The sequence below is a fragment of the Pleurodeles waltl genome, chromosome 11, assembly GCF_031143425.1.
Source record: "Pleurodeles waltl isolate 20211129_DDA chromosome 11, aPleWal1.hap1.20221129, whole genome shotgun sequence".
Taxonomy (NCBI): Eukaryota; Metazoa; Chordata; class Amphibia; order Caudata; family Salamandridae; genus Pleurodeles; species Pleurodeles waltl.
The window spans coordinates 392865888-392886551 of NC_090450.1; positions in this window are offsets into that span (position 1 = coordinate 392865888).

Here is a 20664-nt window from a genome sequence, read left to right on the forward strand (position 1 = left end):
AGTTTGAGAGGTCTCTGCATTGAAAGAAGTTTAGGGATTGGGAAGAATCCCAAAAATGAGTTCCTCTTAAATTTTCTCCTTCAGGATGACCATGGACTCAGCACTGGTCCAGATCAGACAGGAGAAGAGGTACAGGATGACTCCAACCAGGAGTGCTCAGAGGAGCAAGATGTCAATGCTGGTGAGCGTTGTTCCACAGACCTATCTGTCAATAAGCCTACTAGTATAACTGGTAATGGGAAGGGTTCATACTCATTCATTCATTAAGCTTTATTTCGGTAATAAAAGTACCATAAAAGCTCATCCTACAGTACACGCTTAGGAATAAAAAGAGCCATAATATAAAACACTTTAACTAAAAAATATTCAAGAAGAACAATTAAAATGCAAGGTGCAAAGTTATAAAACACGATCAGGGATAATACGGGTCCACCAATATAAGAAGAGGATAATATAAAAACCTTCACTCAATAAGCTTAATAGGCAAAAAATAAAAAGCACAATTTTAAAATCAAATGTTCCCTATAAAAGCAGCATGTCCAATTTTCTCTACAGACTTAAACTTGTTTCGATATAATACATTGCAAGCTATCCCCAAGCTAGAGGGGGTTCTCTGTATGGTGCAGAGCTATGGGGGCATGGCAATTTGAGGGATTTAGAGCTTGCCAAAAATTCATTTATAAAGGTTTTGCTAAAAATTCCCACTAGTTCCCTCAAATCAATGACCACATAATCTAGTATTCTACTATAAAACCTTCTAAAAAATGTGTGTTTTGCAGGAGAGTCCGAAGGAAAATGTCTGTTTTCTGGGCAAAGACCATGTGTTAACATAAAGTCTATAATCTGCAAACCCCTACTACTTGATTTAGACTGCTCCTTCAAAGAAGAAAAAGAAGGAATTTTCCATGATGCGTCTTCTAGCTGCGTAATCTCGGAGAATGTAGAATTTGGTTCAAGTGTCGCATTTAAATCCCCAATAATGAAGATAAAATGCGATGTTATATAGTCTGACACTAAAGCATTCAACACCTGAATAGTTTTTGACAATTGGTTAGAAGGACCTGGTCTGTTATAAACATTAACACACAGCAGGGAGAAGCCTCCCTTTTGCTGAATGGATAAGGCCAGTATATCGAATGGATAAGGCCAAATGTCGAATTTATCAATAAAGTCCCCCCAATCTGGGTCATCTAGTTTATTGCGAATTTCAGACAAATTCCATGTCAGGAGCTTCGGGGTTGAAGTCTCCTGAATTGTGGAGGGCGTGGCCGAGCGACTGAAGATGGCGCACGCTTGATTCTCTTGCTCCGGAGGGGCCTTCAATTTATCCTCGAATCCGAAGCCTAGCCCTGCGGCATCCCTCAGTTGCATCACGGGTGAGCCTGAAGGGGCGAGAGGGAGAGCCGCGGAGCCCGCCCTGGGCGCTGATGAGTGGGTTCTGACAGCTCCGGAGACCCCGGGAACTGGCGGCCTGGCCCGCCCCGGGAAGCGGGGGACTAAAGTGCAGACGCGCGGCCTGCGAGGAGCGGACCGGCGTTGCTGGGCGCGCCAGAGATACCGGAGGCAGTGCTGGCTTGCCGAGAACGACGACAGGCGGCTGGGGAAGTTACCCCCCTGCGGAGCGCACTGCTCACCTGGCCCGAGGTGAGCTGATGGCACGCTGAGCCGGGAGCAGCGGAGCCTAGCTCAGACTCCACTGGGAGGATCCCGACGGCACTGGCGGCGCGAGGAGCCAGTGGTCCCTGCACGACAGGGAGATTGGTGTCTGCAACGTGGACTGGTGCCCAAGGGGTGCGGAAGCAAGCCCCCGGGCACACCGGAAACGCCGGAGGCAACGCTGTCTGGCTGGGAGCGGCAGCGGACGCCTGGATCTGGTACCCCCTAGCAGGGTGAGTGCAGCGCACTGCTCCCCTGGCTTGGAATAGGGGGAGAGGACCCTTGACCATCAGGCGAGCGGTGGGGCCGGGCATTTGAAGTGGGAAGAGGGGCCCAGGGAGCCCAAATAGCGCGACAGTCGGAGCGCTGGACTAAGCCACAAGAAAGGGGGGGGCACCGGGTCGCACCAGCGCCCCCAAAGTAAAGAAGACCCTGGGTGAGACCCAGGTGGGGCACACCCGATCTGAATGGGAACTCGGTGAGGCAGCACCAGCACAGAACAGTCGGAGGAACACGTAGCCGCTCCTGGCGCCGCAGCTGGAGTTGAGCAACGGCCCTGGTGGGACCCCCAAGCGAAGGCACCCCGGTGAGTCGCAGGGGGCCCCGGGCAGGAGCGACTGCCGGGGCAGAACAAGAGGGAGCGCAGGGGCACCGGCCCTTCGCTGAGCCCTAGTAAACGGGAACGGCCAGTGGGTGAGAAGTGTCACATACTTGCTGAGCACGCAGAGGGCCTCCTAGGTGTAGGTGACTGATTGAGCGACTTCTCGGCTGACCGTGAAGATGTAGGCCAGAGGCTACAACCCAACCCGGGTTGGACTAAGAGGGAAGGACCCGAGCGGAGGAGAGACCGAAATAATAGTTGGCCTGTCGCCCCAGCCCAGGCGGTGCAACCCCCTGAATACCCAATGTCCCCCAAGAACCGACACAAAAGTAAAGCCATGGACAGTATAACACCCACCGAACGCAAAGGGGGGAATCACAGGACCCTCCACAACCCAAGGTACAGGACACCTTAGATAGGATCTTGGGTGCAATTGAAGATACAAAGACAACGTTACAACGTGACATCAATCAGGTCGCAGTTGAAGTTGGACTACTGAGGGCGGACAACCACAATCTGGTGGGCAGAGTAAAGGAAACAGAGAACGCCCTGGCCGAAATTTCACTGAAACAAAAAGATCCAAGGGCCGAGGTGACGTATCTAAAGGACAAGGTCGCGCACCTGGAGCAGAGAGCAGAGGATGCGGAAGGGAGAAGCCGTAGGAATAATGTGCAAGTGGTGGGACTGCCGGAGGGGGCAGAGGGCGCGAATATGACAGCATTTCTGGAGGATTGGTTGCGCACAGCTGTTGCACCGGGCTGCCTGACCCCTTTCTACACTCTGGAACGAGCGCACCGGGTGCCCTCGAGACCTCTTGCCCCGGGCCGACCTCCCCACGTGGTGATCGACAGGCTGCTGCACTACAGAGACAGAGACATTCTCCTACAGAGGGCTAGAGAGGCAGGCCCCTTTAAGGTGGCGAACGGAGAGGTGACACTGTTCCCGGACTTCACGCTGGACGTCCAGACCAAGCGAGCCTCATTCCTGGCCTTACGGGAGGAGGGAATCCAATACTCGCTTCTCTTCCCGGCCAAACTGAAAGTGGTCCTGGACGGTAAGACCACATTCTTCCAGACCCCCGAGGAAGCGTGGGAATGGCTGGAGACTCGTGGGACCCAAGTGGGACGTCACGTGAGTGAGGGCCCGAACGGGGGTGGGGCCCGCCGTGGCTCGGGAAGACGGCAAAACAGGAACCGTCCCCGCTTGGCGCCAACTCAGTCGCAGAAGAAAATGGGGAAGAAGACAGCACTGGAGGCCGCTGCCTCTATGAGCAGAGAGGAGTCACTCCCGGAGGGTTCGGGCGGAGAATCGGACGACACAGCGGTGTCCTCGGCGGAGGGATCGGGCTGCTCGGTACGGGCCCCGAGGGTGACCCCACAGACGGCGAATGAAGTTGGATAGCCGAGCACATAATTTGGCCCCGAGGTGAAGGAGGAATGCGATTATGAGGCCCCTCAGGGCATGGCCCCCTCAACCGGAATCTCGTCCATTCTGACAGACTGGTGAGAACTAGAATTGAATGTTTGAATAAGTTGCACGGTTGCACAGTTTTTTGGGCAGCCTTCTGTTTGAAAGGCGCCCTGGGGAAGGGGATTTGGGTCACGCAATTGTTAGTTTTGATGGTGCTTTGTGAGATGTGGCTTGACAGTGTTAGACATCCGGTAAGATTCAGGGGGGTGCCGACTACTGGGGCGGGCTGGGAAGGGTGTAATGCAACCAATACTCCTATATGGCAGACTATAACCTACTAACATGGAATGTGCGGAGGATGGGGAAGCCAAATAAAAGACATAAAATACTGTCCTACGTAAAGAGAAGGGGCATTCAAGTGGCGATGCTGCAAGAGACCCATTTGGCAAAAGGGGAAGTGGAAAAGCTAAGGTGCAGATGGAGAGGACAGGTGTACGCCACGGAATACTCGGCGTTTGCCAGAGGGGTGCTGATCTGGGTACGAGCTGGGGTCCCCTTTGAAGCAGAATCCACAAACATTGATCACGAAGGCAGGTTTGTGGTTGTGGATGGAAGATTACACGTACACCGGTTGTCCTGAGTTGTATCTACGCCCCTAATCAGGATCAGATCCGTTTCATGGCACGGTTATCAGGTCACCTCACGCGTCAGCGGGTGGGAGGTCTATTGATTGGGGGAGATTTCAACAGCGTGCTGGATATAGACCTGGATCGATCTACCCCACCACTACCAGGGGCAATGACATGTAAAGTAGCCAAAAAACTAAGAGAGTGGTTGGACACATGGGGACTGGTGGATGTCTGGCGTGAACAGCACCTTGATGACAAAGATTACTCATACTATTCAGGCCTCCACCGAGTGCACACCAGAATAGATAGAGTGGTCTGCACAGCATCACTAATGCAAGGAATGGTCCACTCTGAATATTTGGGACATACGCTGTCTGATCACAACCCCTTACTATTGACTTGGAGAGTGACGGAGGATAGGCCCCCCATTCCGATGTGGAGATTGGCTCCTGCAGCCCTGGAAGACCAGGCATACAGGGAAGACCCCGTTTCTACATAGCTGACCATATTAAAATTAATAAGGGATCCACAGATTCTAGATCCATAGAGTGGGAGACTCTTAAAGTAGCGACTAGGGGGTACTGTATGGGACAGACGGCTGGGGTGAGACGTACATTTGAACTGGAACTGACTAGGCTAGAGAAGGAAATACATGAGGGGGAGCGGAGACAGGGAACAGACGAACAGGAGAGGGAGGGATATGCCCAGGCACGGAGAGCCCACTCCCAGGTTGAAGAACTACTCCGGTGCCACAATATGCAAAAATACCTGGCTTCACTACATTCAGAGGAGGGTAGATCAGGCAGAATGCTGGCGTGGTTGGCGAGGCCAGGAGGGGAGGGGGAGCCTATCACGAGTGTGATAGACAAGGAGGGGGAGAGAAGACATAGCCCGGGTTCTATAAAAGACGCTACTATACTCACTTATATAGGAAACCCGGTGAACTTAGTGCTCCCGCCCTTGATATCTTTCTACGACAACTTCCCTTGTCAACGCTGACGAATGAGGAGCGGGATGGACTTGGGGCCCCGGTGACAGTGGAGGAGGTGCGTGACGCTATATCACAACTAGCTCCTGGGACGGACGGCCTACCCTTGGACTTTTACAAGAGGTACGGAACTCTATTGGCCCCCCGACTGGTGGAAATGTACTTGGAGGCATTGAACCGAGGTGAGCTACCGGGCACACTGAGGGAGGCATTGGTGGTCCCTCTGCCCGAGTCTAAATCTAAGGAGGCGTCGGTTACCGACTTTCGCCCCCTGTCAATGCTGAACAGTGATTTTAAAATACTCAGTAAGATCATGGCTAACCGGTTGCTTAGCCACATACCCATGCTGGTGCATGAGGACCAGAACGGGTTTGTCCCAAATCGAAGTACCTCCCTCAGTCTAAGGTGCCTCTTGGCTGTCCTGCATGTGCCCAGGGAAGTGAAACCCGCAGCGGGAGTATTACTTGCAGTAGACTTCGAAAAAGCCTTCGACTCGGTCAGGTGGGACTACCTGAGAAGAGAGAAGTGATGAGACGAATGGGGCTGGGTGAGGGTTGGGTAAAATGGGTGGACTTGTTATATGCGTCCAGACAGAGGCACCAGACAGGGATGCCCCCTGACGCCACTACTATTCGCCCTGGCCATCGAGCCGCTGGCGGCCCAGTTGCGAGGGGACGGCATGGGTTAAGGGGTACAGTGGGGACAATTAGAGAATGTCATCTTCCTATACGCAGACGATATACTTATCTACCTTAAGGACGGAGAGACTGGACTCCCTTGGGCTCTGGGTGCCTTGGAGCGCTTCTGGACCCTGTCGTGACTGCACCTAAACAGAGGCAAAACATACGTCTTCCCCATACTGCCGAGCTGCGACCGCCCCACCTCGTGCCCGAGGGACGTGGGCTGGGCCCGAGGACCTTTAAGTACCTGGGTATACAAGTGTTTCATGAGGTGGGGGACCTACGTGACGGCAATCTTGGCAGTGCACTTTGCTCCCTGCGCGCTTCTGTGAGGTTCTGGCGTTCCTTGAGGCTAACCATAATGGCCAGAGTATCATTGTCTAAAATGATAATACTACCCCGCCTACTTGATTACTTCACAAACTTACTGCTGCTGATCCCATTGGCGTGGTTCCGCAAACTAAACACACTGCTCAGGGAACTTATATGGGACGACAGCTGCAGACGCACAGCACTCTCGACCCTCTGCAGGCCGACCCACTTGGGGGGCCTGGGAGTCCCAGACTTTGAGTTCTATTACTTGTCATTCCCAATTGCAATGGGGATCCGGGAGGCTAGTTGGAAAGGGACAACTGGATAGGAGCACGGCCCACGGAGAGGTGGGAACAGAGCGGATTATTGCACGCATGATAAACAGGAAGATGACCCCTCAGGCAGACAGTCTGATGACAAGAGTAGCTGCAGCGTGCTGGAAGAGAAGTACGAGAAGAGTGGGGGTAGAACCGCCATACTCTCCAGCGTTACCGCTTTCGGTGCTGGGGGAGGGCGCAGATGGGATGAGCCCGGCTGGCATGGGGCTGGGACCCTGGAAGAAAGCAGGCGTGGAGACAGTAGGGGAGCTGTTCCGGGAGGGTGTGCTGAGGTCCTTCTCTGACCTAACAGATGGGGGAGTCCCAAGGGGACAGTTTCTCTTATATCGGAAGCTAATACACACCCTAAGAGAACACTGGGGAACGATTAATGCAGAACCTGCCACCCACAGGTTGTTACACCTCCTATTGACATCTGGGGGGGGACCCACTTGATTGCTAAAATCTACAGGGCCCAAAATGAGGAAGCATTGGACGCACTGCAGCCCCAGAGAGAGAGAGATGGGAAAGGACAGTGAGCAGGGAGTTAACGGACGCGGAGTGGGGCAGAGCACTAGCATATCCCTGGACAGTTTCCCGAAACACTCGGCTGAGGTATATTCAGTACAATTATATTCATAGGACGTACCTTACTCCACACCGATTGACACTAATTTACGGTGGAGCCCCCAAGACATGCCCCAGATGCGAGGACATGGGCGCTGACTTTGACCACATGGTGTGGAGCTGCCCAGAAATCCAGCAAGGCTGGGTTGCTGTGCTAGCTGATTTGTCTCCAGCTACATGTTTACTGGGTCTAAAAACGAGTTTCCCACTCGGAAGGGTGAGGGGGCGCTTCCTGGACCTAGCACTGGTTCTCTATAGGAGACGGATCAGGATGGGCTGGAAATCCCCCAGGTGCCCCTCAACAGGTGAGTGGAGGCGTGATGTGATGAAGTAGGCCAGAGCCGAACTTCAAGTACTAAAGAGTGAGGAAGCGCCGGGCCTACGCCAAACCCCTATTGCCCCGGTGTGGGATGAAATACTAACTGGATGGGACAGCATGACAAGGGAAGGGGGGGCAATAACGGAAGGGCCAGAGTGAGCAGTGGTATGGGGAACGGGGCAGCAGGAGGGGGTAGACACAACACCAGAGGTGGAGGGGTCAGTGAATGAGGCTAGGGACCACACGGGATGGAAGAGCGGAGGAGGCAGCGGGACCGAACTGAGCGCAATAGGGCGTAGATAGACTTGACCCAGAAGCCCACCTACCCACGACTGAGCGGGCAGAGACTATGAATCGGGGGTGGTACCAGCCCGACCCCGGTGGAGAAGGAAAAGGACCCATCCCAGCGATTGGGGTCACCTACTCACAATAGCGCCATCACGTTAAAATAATAGGTAATATTAGTTAAGACTGTTATGTAGACACACGGGCAAACTGGGTTCACGGCACGCACACGGAAAGAGTGAGTACCTAAGAGACTTAAACGAACAAGGCATCCCGGAACTTTAACTCTGCAGTTACTCTCAGAAAAAGGACAATATGTTGGGAGGCCTAGAACAGGCAGTAGCTCCCTGTGCTATTAACAATGAAGACTGTGAACTGAACGGGAACCTGTTGAAGTTACAAGCTGTACTGTATATGTAAGACAGTGAAATGTTAATAAAAATATATTTAAAAAAAAAAAAGTCTCCTGAATTGTAAGGTCCTTCCGACAGGATGACAAAATACAAGGTCTAACATGGTTCATCCTAGTTGATAGTTTGACCATTGGTACATCTAGTGCAACAGATGCCCAACCCCTAATCCTGGGGGATGGGGGCTCTAAATCTGGCAGCCCTTCTACCTGTGAATTAGTAATACAAAAGGATCCACTATTTTCGTGGTCAGTTCGAGACAAGAGAAGTCAGTCCGTGTCTGGGACAACGGGTACTTGTGCCAACCTTCTTGAAATTGTCGGTGCATTCTGACAAGGGTGCTCCTTCTTGTTTGCTAAAACAGGGGCCTCCTCAGAGATTGCTAAAGGTTTTTCTCTCTCGATTTGAAGGCTACAGTTGGGGGCAGGAGAGTTCAACCTTGTTGAAGAATCGTCTGCAGGCCAACAGCTTTTGAAACAAATATTTGAACCGGTTTGCAAGGGGTTCCGCATTTCCAAAGATAATAGGCCCCTTACCAACTCAGGCGCAGACAGTACTAACTTTATTGTATCCAAGTGGTCCTCACTCTGTATAGCGCTGCGCAGATATTATATCTGAGTGGATGATGGAACCGCATTATCTGGTATGCCGTATCCAATGGACAACCTTGTTTATAAGAGAAGCACTATCTTCATATGCATTAGGCACTGAGGGAGGAACTCTGCACATGAAAATTGGGTAGCCACTACCCTTGGACTGATATGAGGTTTGCACAGTAGACGGTTCCTGTACCACTTTGGTACGTGGTTGAGAAATCATTGGAGAACAGGGATGACGTTTTACGCAGGAGGGGCTAATGGGACTGATCTGTGAGACTCTAATGTCCTGGTCAGGATTGCTATTTGCACAGGAAAAAGTCTTCTTCCTAGAGACAAGTTCTTTAGTGGAAGTAGAATTAATATTTAACTCTGGCTTGTGCACAAAAGCAGTTTCCCTTTGAAGACTGTTGGAACGAAGAAGGGACAAAACCTCTGACATTAGTGTCTTCAGATCTTTCACCTCTTCTTTTAGATCAGTAACGAGGGCAATCAAATCCTCCTGAGGTTGTAATGTGGTAGGGTGATGACTTATAAGTCGTACACTCGGATTAGGGATGCCCAGTTCTACTTGGCCCTGGGACTCCAATGGTGAAAAACGATTAGAACAGGGAAAGTCATGTACAATCACACTGCCTAACAAGAGGTTCTCTGGGCTTGTCTGGGATGTACATAATTCCCTGGCTCTTATATTTGTTCCGTCAGCCTGTGCTGCCGATGGCCTCAAGGTGACACCACTGCTGGGAATATTTCCCTATCCACAAGGTTTGGCTAACAGAAAAGGGGTGAGTAAACTGTTTTTCAGTCGTTTCCGGGGGTCTTTTTCTTTTTAGTCAATAAGGTCTCCACTTCCTCGATCAGATTATCAATTTCATCAGTCACACAACTAGATGATATATGTAGCGCTTGATGCAATTTAGGAATTTTTGTTTGGGCAATACCCGCCGGCGGACTGCCCCTTGCCTTACCCTTCCCCATTTAAAACAACTTAATACTACAAAACCAACTATGTGGCAAGTTTCAGTAATTTTATGGCACAATACTTCAGTATGTCGCAGGGATAACTCCTACCTCAGAGACACGAGGGATTGCCCAGCCCAACCTCTTGACGGTCTCTGACGGGCGCAGACGCGCCCGTAAGATTGAATCCAGCCCAGCAGCAGCAGAGATCCCTGGGACACCGAGTCCCTGTTGTCAGTGTCAGTGGCAGGGAGCGAAGCATAAAACAAAGCTGCAGGGCAATGCGGCACGCTATAAGCGCCCACGAGATTAAATCCAACCCAGCAGCAGCAGAGATCCCTGGGACACAGAGTCCCTGTTGTCAGTGTCAGTGGCAGGGAGCAAAGCAGGAAACAAAGCTGTGGAATCATACTCAAGTACAGCTCCCTTCACCCCTAGAGGCCAGGTCACTAGAGTGTCCCTGTTAGAGATAGGTCTGCCTCTGCACACTCTCATCTTACCTCTGTTTCAGAGACTTCACATAATTCTAACCCTGAGGACCAGTCCCTAGATAGGGATCTCAGAAAGCTGAGGTTAGAGGAGGGCAGACTAAAGCAAATGCAGCAGCAGTTGGCCTTAGACAGGGAACCCCTGGCTGTGGAGAAAGAGAGGCAGAGTTTAGGGTTAGTTCCCCATGGTGGCAGCAGCACTTTTAGGAATACAAATGTTAGGGAACCCTCATTTGAATCTAGGAATCTGCACAAAGTTGTCCCTCCTTACAAGGATGGTGATGACATCAAAAAGTGGTTTGCTGCACTTGAGAGGGCCTGTAAAGTTCAGAGGGTCCCTCGTGTACAGTGGGCTGCTATCCTTTGGTTATCCTTATCTGACAAAGGCAGAGACAGACCTCTTATTGTGAGAGAGGATGATGCACATAATTACCAGGTTCTTAAAAATGCACTCTTGGATGATCTGGGCTTAACCACTGAACATTACAGACTTAAGTTCAGAGAGACCAGAAAGGAGTCGTCACTGGACTGGACAGACTTTGTAGACTGCTCTGTGAAGGCCCTAGGAGGTTGGTTACATGGCAGTAAGGTGACTGATTATGAAAGCCTATATAACTTGATTCTGAGAGGGCATATCTTGAATAATTGTGTGTCTGACCTGTTGCATCAATATCTTGTGGACTCAGATCTGACCTCTCCCCAATAGTTGGGAAAGAAGGCAGACAAATGGGTCAGAACAAGGGTGAGCAGAAAAGTTCATACAGGGGGCGACAAGGATGGCAAGAAGAAGAATGGTAAGTCTTCTGACAAGGGTGGGGACATAGGTAAAAAACATTCTGAGTCTTCATTAGGCCCACAAAAACCATCTGGGGGTGGTGGGTCCAAATCCTCTTCTAACAATCAGAAAAAGCCTTGGTGTTATTTATGTAAAGTAAAAGGCCATTGGGCAAGTGATTCCACTTGTCCAAAGAAAAACACCAAATCTCCCACCACCACAACCCCAACTGCAACCTCTAGTGCCCCTAGTAATAGCAGTGGTGGTGGGAAGTCTACTACAAATAGCCAATCCAAGGGTGTAGCCGGGCTCACTATTGTCAGTGTAGTTGGGGTTGGTCTTGTTAGGGAGACCGCAGAGGCTGTTTTAGTCTCTGAAGGTGGCATTGACTTTGCCACTTTAGTTGCTTGCCCCCTTAATATGGGTAAGTACAAGCAACTACCTCTAATTAACGGGGTTGAGGTTGAGGCCTACAGGGACACAGGAGCCAGTGTAACTATGGTTATAGAGAAACTGGTTCACACTGATCAACACCTACTTGGTCACCAGTACCAAGTGGCTGATGCTCACAATAACACACTTAGCCACCCCATGGTTGTTGTGAATCTCAACAGGGGGGGTTACTGGTCCAAAGAAAGTTGTGGTAGCCACTGAATTACCCGTAGATTGCTTACTAGGCAATGATTTGGAGACATCAGCTTGGGCTGAAGTGGAGTTGGAGGCTCATGCAGCAATGCTGGGCATTCCTTGGCATATCTTTGCTTTGACAAGGGCTCAGGCCAAAAAGCAAAAAGGACAGGGAAATTGGATCCTGGAACAATGGACCAAGAGCTCCTAAACGCTAAGGGTAGGAAGGGTACATCATTACCCACTATCCCTCCCTCTCCAGAAGATTCCCCTTTTGAAGAAGAGGAATCCTCTCCCTGTGCAGAACCTACACCAGATGAGCTAGCACCAGACACTGCTGAGCTTTTGGTTGCAGGGGGGCCTGCTAGGGAAGAGCTGAGTGTGGCACAGCAGACCTGTCCCACACTAGGGGGTTTAAGACAGCAAGCTGTCAAGCAGCAGAATGGGGATGTCAGTGATAGCCATAAGGTGTATTGGGAAGACAACCTCTTGTATACTGACTATAAAGGGACCCTAAACCTGGAGCTGCCAGGAGATTGGTCATCCCTTTGCAATACAGAGAGTTTCTTCTTACCTTGGCACATGACATTCCCTTGGCTGGGCATTTGGGTCAAATTAAAACTTGGGACAGGCTTGTTCCCCTGTTTCACTGGCCTCATATGTCAGAGGACACTAAAGAGTTTTGTCGCTCTTGTGTGACCTGCCAAGCCAGCGGCAAGACTGGTGGCACTCCAAATGCCCCCTTAATTCCACTTCCAGTGGTTGGGGTGCCCTTTGAAAGGGTAGAAGTTGACATAGTTGGCCCCCTTGACCCTCCAACAGCTTCAGGCAATAGGTTTATCTTGGTGGTAGTGGACACTGCCACTAGGTACCCGGAAGCCATCCCCTTAAGGACCACTACAGATCCTGCAGTGGCAAAGGCCCTCCTGGCAATCTTTTCCAGAGTGGGCTTCCCTAAGGAAGTGGTGTCAGACAGAGGTAGTAACTTCATGTCTGCATACCTCAAAGCTATGTGTAAGGAATGTAGTGTAACTTATAAGTTCACTACCCCTTATCCTCCACAAACAAATGGTCTGGTTGAGAGATTTAATAAAACTCTCAAAGGTATGATAATGGGACTCCCTGAAAAACTCAGAAGGAGATGGGATATCCTGTTACCTTGCCTCCTTTTTGCTTACAGGAAGGTACCCCAAAAGGGAGTGGGCTTTAGCCCCTTTGAACTCCTCTTTGGGCACCCTGTGAGAGGTCCCCTTGCTCCTGTTAAGGAGGGTTGGGAACAACCTTTAAAAGCTCCTAAACAAGACATTTTGGATTATGTACTTGGCCTAAGATCAAGAATGGCTGAGTACATGAAAAAGGCCAGTAAAAACCTTCAGGCCAGCCAGGAGCTGCAAAAGCAATGGCATGACCAGAAGGCTGTCCTGACTCAGTACCACCCAGGACAGAAGGTGTGGGTATTGGAGCCTGTGGCCCCAAGAGCACTCCAGGACAAATGGAGTGGGCCCCATCTAATTGTTGAGAAAAAGGGTGAGGTTACCTATTTGGTAGACCTTGGCACTGCCAGGAGTCCCCTTAGGGTGCTCCATGTCAACCGCCTAAAACCCTACTATGACAGGGCTGATCTCACCCTGCTCATGGCAACTGATGAGGGACAGGAAGAAGAGAGTGACCCTCTCCCTGATCTCTTCTCCACCACTGAAGCTGATGGCTTAGTGGAGGGAGTAGCACTGGCAGATTGTCTTACTGTTGAGCAGAAAGACAACTGTGTAAATCTTTTAAGTCAATTTTCTGAACTCTTCTCACTGATATCAGGTACCACTACTTGGTGTGAGCATACAATCAACACTGGAGACAGTTTACCTGTCAAAGGTAAGATTTATAGACAGCCTGACCATGTCAGGGACTGCATTGAACAAGAGGTTCAGAAAAAGTTAGACTTAGTAGTGATTGAGCCTTCAGAAAGTCCATGGGCTAGCCCAGTGGTGCTTGTCCCTAAACCTCACAGAAAGGATGGTAAAAGAGAGATGAGGTTTTGTGTTGACTATAGAGAGCTCAACCAAGTAACCAAAACAGATGCTCACCCTATACCCAGGGCAGACAGGCTGATTGATACACTGGCTTCTGCCAAGTATCTGAGCACTTTTGACTTAACTGCAGGGTATTGGCAGATTAAGTTATTAGAAGATGCAAAACCTAAAACTGCATTCTCAACCATTGGAGGGCACTATCAATTCAGTGTGATGCCTTTGGTCCGAAGAATGCACCTGACACTTTTCAAAGGTTGGCGAACACAGTCCTGCAAGGGTTGGAAGCTTTTAGTGCAGCATATCTGGATGATATAGCTGTCTTTAGCTCCACCTGGGATGATCACCTGGTCCACCTGTGGAAATTTACGAGGCCCTGCAGAAGGCAGACCTCACTATCAAAGCCTCAAAGTGCCAGATATGGCAGGGGAAAGAGGTTTATCTGGGCCACCTGGTAGGTGGGGAACAGGTTGCACCACTGCAGGGGAAGATCCAGACCATTATGGAATGGGCACCCACTACAACTCAAACCCAGGTGAGAGCCTTTTTAGGCCTCACAGGGCACTATAGTAGGTTTATTAAGAATTATGGGTCCATTGCAGCTCCTCTTAATGACCTCACTAGTAAGAAGATGCCTAAAAAGGTATTGTGGACAGCTAGCTGTCAAAAAGCTTTTGATGAGCTCAAACAGGCCATGTGTTCTGCACCTGTCCTAAAAAGCCCTTGCTACTCCAAAAAGTTCATAGTCCAGACTGATGCTTCTGAATTGGGGGTTGGGGCAGTGCTATCACAGTTTAATAGTGAGGGTCAGGATCAACCTGTTGCTTTTATGAGCAGGAGGTTGACCCCTAGAGAAAAGCGTAGGTCTTCCATAGAGAGGGAGGCCTTTGCTGTGGTCTGGGCACTGAAAAAGTTTAGACCATACCTGTTTGGTACTCACTTTATTGTTCAGACAGACCACAAACCTCTACTTTGGCTAAAACAAATGAAAGGTAAAAACCCTAAATTGTTGAGGTGGTCCATATCTCTACAAAAAATGGACTATACAGTGGAACATAGACCTGGGAGTACCCACTCCAATGCAGATGTACTCTCCAGATATTTCCACTTAGACAATGAAGACTCATCTGGGCAAGGTAAGCCTTATTGTCCCTCGTTTGGGGGGTTGGGTAGGAAAGTACCATCTTGCCTGGCATGTTACCCCCATTTTTTACTGTATGTATGTTTGTTTTTGCCTGTGTCACTGGGATCCTGCTAGCCAGGACACCAGTGCTCATAAAACATGCCCTGTATGTGTTCCCTGTGTGGTGCCCAACTGTATCACTGAGGCTCTGCTAATCAGAACCTCAGTGTTTATGCTCTTAAAATTGTCACTACAGGCTAGTGACCAATTTTGCCAATTCTCATTGGCACACTGGAACACCCTTATAATCCTCTAGTATATGGTACCTAGGTGCCCAGGGTATTGGGGTTCGAGGAGATCCTTATGGGCTGCAGCATTTCTTTTACCACCCATAGGGAGCTCAGACAATTCTTACACAGGACTGCCACTGCAGCCTGGGTGAAATAACATCCACGTTATTTCACAGCCATTTTACACTGCACTTAAGTAACTTATAAGTCACCTATATGTCTAACAACCACTTGATGAAGGTTAGGTGCAAAGTTACTTAGTGTGTGGGCACCCTGGCACTAGCCAAGGTGCCCCCACATTGTTCAGGGCAATGTCCCCGGACTTTGTGAGTGCTGGGACACCATTACACGCGTGCACTACATATAGGTCGATACCTATATGTAGCTTCACAATGGAAACTCCGAACATGGCCATGTAACATGTCTAGGAACATGGAATTGTCGACCCAATACCATTCTGGTATTGGGGGGACAATTCCATGCATCCCGGGTCTCCAGCATAGAGCCCGGGTACTGCCAAACTAACTTTCCAGGGTTTTCACAGCAACTACCGATGCTGCCAACCCTCAGGCAGGTTTCTGCACCCCTGGGGCCTGGGCAGCCCAGTCCCAGGAAGGCAGAACAAAGGATTTCCTCTGAGAGAGGGTGTTACACCCTCTCCCTTTGGAAATAGGTGTGAAAGGCCTGGGAGGAGTAGCCTCTCCTGGCCTCTGGAAATGCTTTGAAGGGCACAGATGGTGCCCTCCTTGCATAAGCCAGTCTACACCAGTTCAGGGACCCCCCCAGCCCTGCTCTGGTGTGAAACTGGACAAAGGAAAGGGGAGTGACCACTCCCCTGACCAGCACCTCTCAGGGGAGGTGCCCAGTGCTCCTCCAGTGTGTCCCAGACCTCTGCCATCTTGGATGCAGAGGTGTGAGGGCACAATGGACAGCTCTGAGTAGCCAGTGCCTGCAGGTGACGTCAGAGACCCCTCCTGATACGTGCTTACCTTTCTATGTAGCCAATCCTCCTCTGGGGGCTATTTAGGGTCTCTCCTGTGGGTATCTCACCAGATAGCGAATGCAGGAGCTCACCAGAGTTCCTCTGCACTTCCCTCTTTGACTTCTGCCAAGGATCGAGCACTGACTGCTCCAGGATGCCTGCAAACCGCAACAAAGTAGCAAGAAGACTACCAGCAACATTGTAGCGCCTCATCCTGCCGGCTTTCTCAACTGTTTCCTGGTGGTGCATGCTCTGAGTGCTGTCTGCCTTCACCCTGCACTGTAAGCCAAGAAGAAATCTCCTGTGGGTCGATGGAATCTTCCCCCTGCCAACGCAGGCACCAAACTTCTGCATCACCTGTCCTCTGGGTCCCCTCTCATCCTGACGGGCGTGGTCTCTGGAACACAGGAGCTGGGTCCAAGTGTCCCCGACAGTCCAGTGGCCCTTCTGTCCAAATTTGGTGGAGGTAAGTCCTTGCCTCCCCACGCCAGACAGTAATCCTGTGTAGTGCATGAACTGCAGCTGCTAGGGCTTCTGTGCTCTATTGTAAGACTTCCTTCGTGCACAGCTTAGCCCAGGTCCCCAGCACTCCGTCCTGGATTGCCCAACTCGCTGAGTTGGACTCCGACTTTGTGGGACTCCCTTTTGTTGTGCTGAGTCAACTGCCATCCTCAGATCTTCCGAGTACCTGTTCAGGTGCTTCTGTGGGTGCTGCCTGCTTCTGCGTGAGTTGCTGAGCGCCTCCTCTGTCTCCTTCTCCAAAGGGCGACCTCCTGTTCCTTCCTGGGCCCTGGCAGCACCCAAAATCCTCAACCGCGATTCTTGCAGCTAGCAAGGCTTGTTTGTGGTCTTTCTGCGTGGAACAACTCTGCATCCTCCAGCACGCTGTGGGACATCTTCTGACCAAAGAAGAAGTTCCTTGCACCTTCCGTTGTTGCAGAATCTTCAGCTTCTTCCTCCCGGATGCAGCCCTTTTGCACCTTCATCCGGGGTTTAGTGGGCTCCTGTCCGCCCTGGACACTTGCGTTACTCTTGGACTTGGTCCCCTTCCTTTCCAGGTCCTCAGGTCCAAGAACCCGTCTTCAGTGCTTTGCAGTCAGTTGTTGTCCCTGCAAAATCCCCTATCTCGACTTTACTGTCTTTCTGGGGTAGTGGTGTAACTTTACTCTTACTTTTCAGGGTCTTGGGGTGGGATATCTTGGACACCCTTAGTGTTTTCTTACACTCCCAGTGACCCTCTACACACTACACTAGGCCTGGGGTCCATTCGTGGTTCGCATTCCAGTTTTGGAGTATATGGTTTGTGTTGCCCCAGGCCTATTTTCTCCTATTGCGTTCTATTGTGTTCTACAGTGTTTGCACTACTTTTCTAACTGTTTACTTACCTGATTTGGTTTGTGTGTGTATATTTTGTGTATATTACTAACCTCCTAAGAGAGAATATCCTCTGAAATACTTTTGGCATATTGTCACTAAAATAAAGTACCTTTATTTTTAGTAACTCTGAGTATTGTGTTTTCTTGTGATATAGTGCTAAGTGATATAAGTGACATAGTAGGAGCTTTGCATGTCTCCTAGTTCAGCCTAAGCTGCTCTGCAATAGCTACCTCTATCAGCGTAAGCTGCTAGAACACCTCTAATCTACTAATAAGGGATAACTGGACCTGCCACAAGGTGTAAGTACCACAAGGTACCCACTATAAGCCAGGCCAGCCTCCTACACAGTGCTTTAAAGCAAATTAAAAATATATGGGAGAGGCACTATAGAAAGATTAGGGCACTTTTGCTAGGTTGTGAGGGGATCCATGGAGGAGGTCTTGTGAGACTGATTGATTGTCACACTGGGCGCTACCAGCTCTAAAGACTGTGATGATGGGTATGTTGCAAGGTGAAGTAATAAGGTGTTTTTTTTCTTTTATTGTTTTTTGGAGGACCTGTTGATTGAGGGAAGAAGACAAGGGAAGGTGACTGATGTTATTTACTGTTGTACACATCACTCACACACACACCCACCAACAGTTTGCGACCAACATATCTGCCTTCTCTGTAGGTTAGGGTTTTGGAAAGGCAGTTTTAGCCAGTAGCAGATGTGGTGTCTCATTCGATTACTGCTGCTCAAGTTGAACTCGGGTTATGGAGGGCAGCTCTGAGGCAGCACCAGAGACTGAGACAGCAGATACTGAGACATCATCTGAGGGAGAGGACAATGGAGCAGAATCTGGAAGTGATTTTTCAGTCAGCAGAGTCCCATCTGACGACTCCTCTTTCAGCAATTCTGAGGGAGACAATGATAACAGTAGTGATGTCCCTTTGTAAATGCAGTCTATGCAGAGGTACAACAGCAGCAGCTTCAAGCATCCCAGAGAGAAGGCATGTGCAACAGCAAGCACAGACAAAGTGCACTTGTGGTAGACTCTCAATTTTGTTCAGCCTCAAATTGCGCCTTTCACTAGCAACGCTGGATGTAAAGTCGATAGGGCCAACTTTTTGCCAGTTGACTGAGTCCATCTCTTTTTGGATGTTGACTTCCTTGAGCAATTTATGTAGCAAACAAATTTGCATGCCAAATGATTTCTGAGGGAGCACCAAGGCACTCTAGGGCCCCACTTTAGGGCATGCCAGTGAAATCCCACTTTGCTGAAGAAGTTGAAGATAGTTTGGGTCTTACGTACAAAATGGGGTTAGCGCAGAAACAAGCTTTGCGTTCCTTCATGTCTCCTAAGAAAAACAGTGCCTCACTTGTGTGGATGGGCCAAGTACTCGCAATAGGAAGGGTCCAATATGCATTGCAAAACATCAAAATTATCTATCACACAACAACCTGGTTTTGTGAGGGGGCGGCTGCATTTTTGGTCCCAGATCTAGGGGCCAATCATCAAAACCTACCAAACTTAGACATTTCTGAAAACTAGACACCCTGTGGAGGTCCAGGGCGGTGTTGCTTGTGTGGATCACCAAAGGTTTCTTACCCAGAATACCCTACAAATGTGAAAAGTTGAATACAAACCCTATTTTCCATCCATTTCTGTGACGTAAACTACAGGAGTGTACAGGGATCCCCAAACTTCCTATCACCCAGGGTTCCCCCACTTGTCTCAATAATAATGCTGCCCCACTTGTGTGCCTGGGCCTAGTGCCCGCATCAGGAATGGATCACCCCAGGGACATTAGTAGTCCTCACACAAGAACTACAGTTGACCCTTGTATGGTCCATTCCTGTCATGGGCACTAGGCCCAGGAATACCAGTGAGGTAATGTTTTTATCAGGACCAGTTGAGGAACCCTAGATGGTAGAGGTTTGTGGATCCCTACACATTCCTATAGTTTACGCCACAGAAATGGATGGAAAAATAGCATTTTAATTCAATGTTTGACCATTGCGGGGTATTTTGGGTAATGAAACTTTGGGGGATCCATACAAGTGATACCTCCTTACACTTCCCTTGATGTCTACTTTTCAGAAATGTCTGGATATGATAGGTTTCCTTACATGTTTGCTGATCCCAGGACTAATTAGTACACCAACTATTGTGATCATAATCGCCATGGTATGTTTTGGGACCTTCATTGATGTGGGCACTTGGTCCACCTACACAAATGAGGCACCTTTTTCCAGGGAGACTGGGTGGTAGGAAATTTGTGACTGCATGCAGATTCCAGAGCTTTCCATGAGGAAAATGTGTTTTTTTGTCAATATTTGAGGTTTGCAAGGGATTCTGGGTAACAAATTGTGGTGTGTGCCATGCAGGTCAGACCACCCTGGATAACCCTACACGTCTAGTTTAAAAAATGTAGAGGGTACCTAGGTTTCCCTGGGTTCTGGCTGTTTTAGGGTACCTTGGGTTCTTGGAGAACCTACAGGACATATATATCCCTGCAAACAGAAGGGTCTAGCGGATGTAATGGTATATTGCTTTGTGACTCAGCCACAGTGTCAAAAAGTTACAGATGAAAATGTTGCCACACATGGCAGTTTTTTCCTACTCATTTTTAATATGTCTTTGTTTCAACAGTTATTTTCCTTGGCAAAGCTTTGGGGGAGCTACACATGTGACCCCTGGCTGAATTCAGAATTCTGTCTGCTTTACAGAAACCTATAGCTTTTTGGATCACCCTTGGGTTTCACACTGGTTTCCACCACCAATTGGAAGTGGTTTGAGAGCCCAAAAAATACAGAAAATAGGCTACCTCTTTGAAAAATGTCAAAACTATGGTACAGAATTAGGTGTTTTATTAATCTCTGCATGTTCTTGAAAGCTGGGAAGATGGTGACCTTAGTACAGCCAACCATTTCTGGATGCCATATTTAGGGGAAAAACAGTCACTTTTATCTAGAGCACGTTTGCCCTATTTGTCTAAAAACAACTCAAACTTTCGCTATATTTTGCCTATTTTCTCGACCTCCTCCATGTGAATCAACAAACCCTGGGTACTTTTTCAATCCCCAGGATGTTTGAAAAAAAGAACGCAAATTTGGCGTGGATACCTTTTGTGGAAAAAGTTAGAGAGCCCTACCCCAAGTCGCCAAAAAGGGCTCAGCGGGGGGGGAGGCCCTGTAGCTAAGG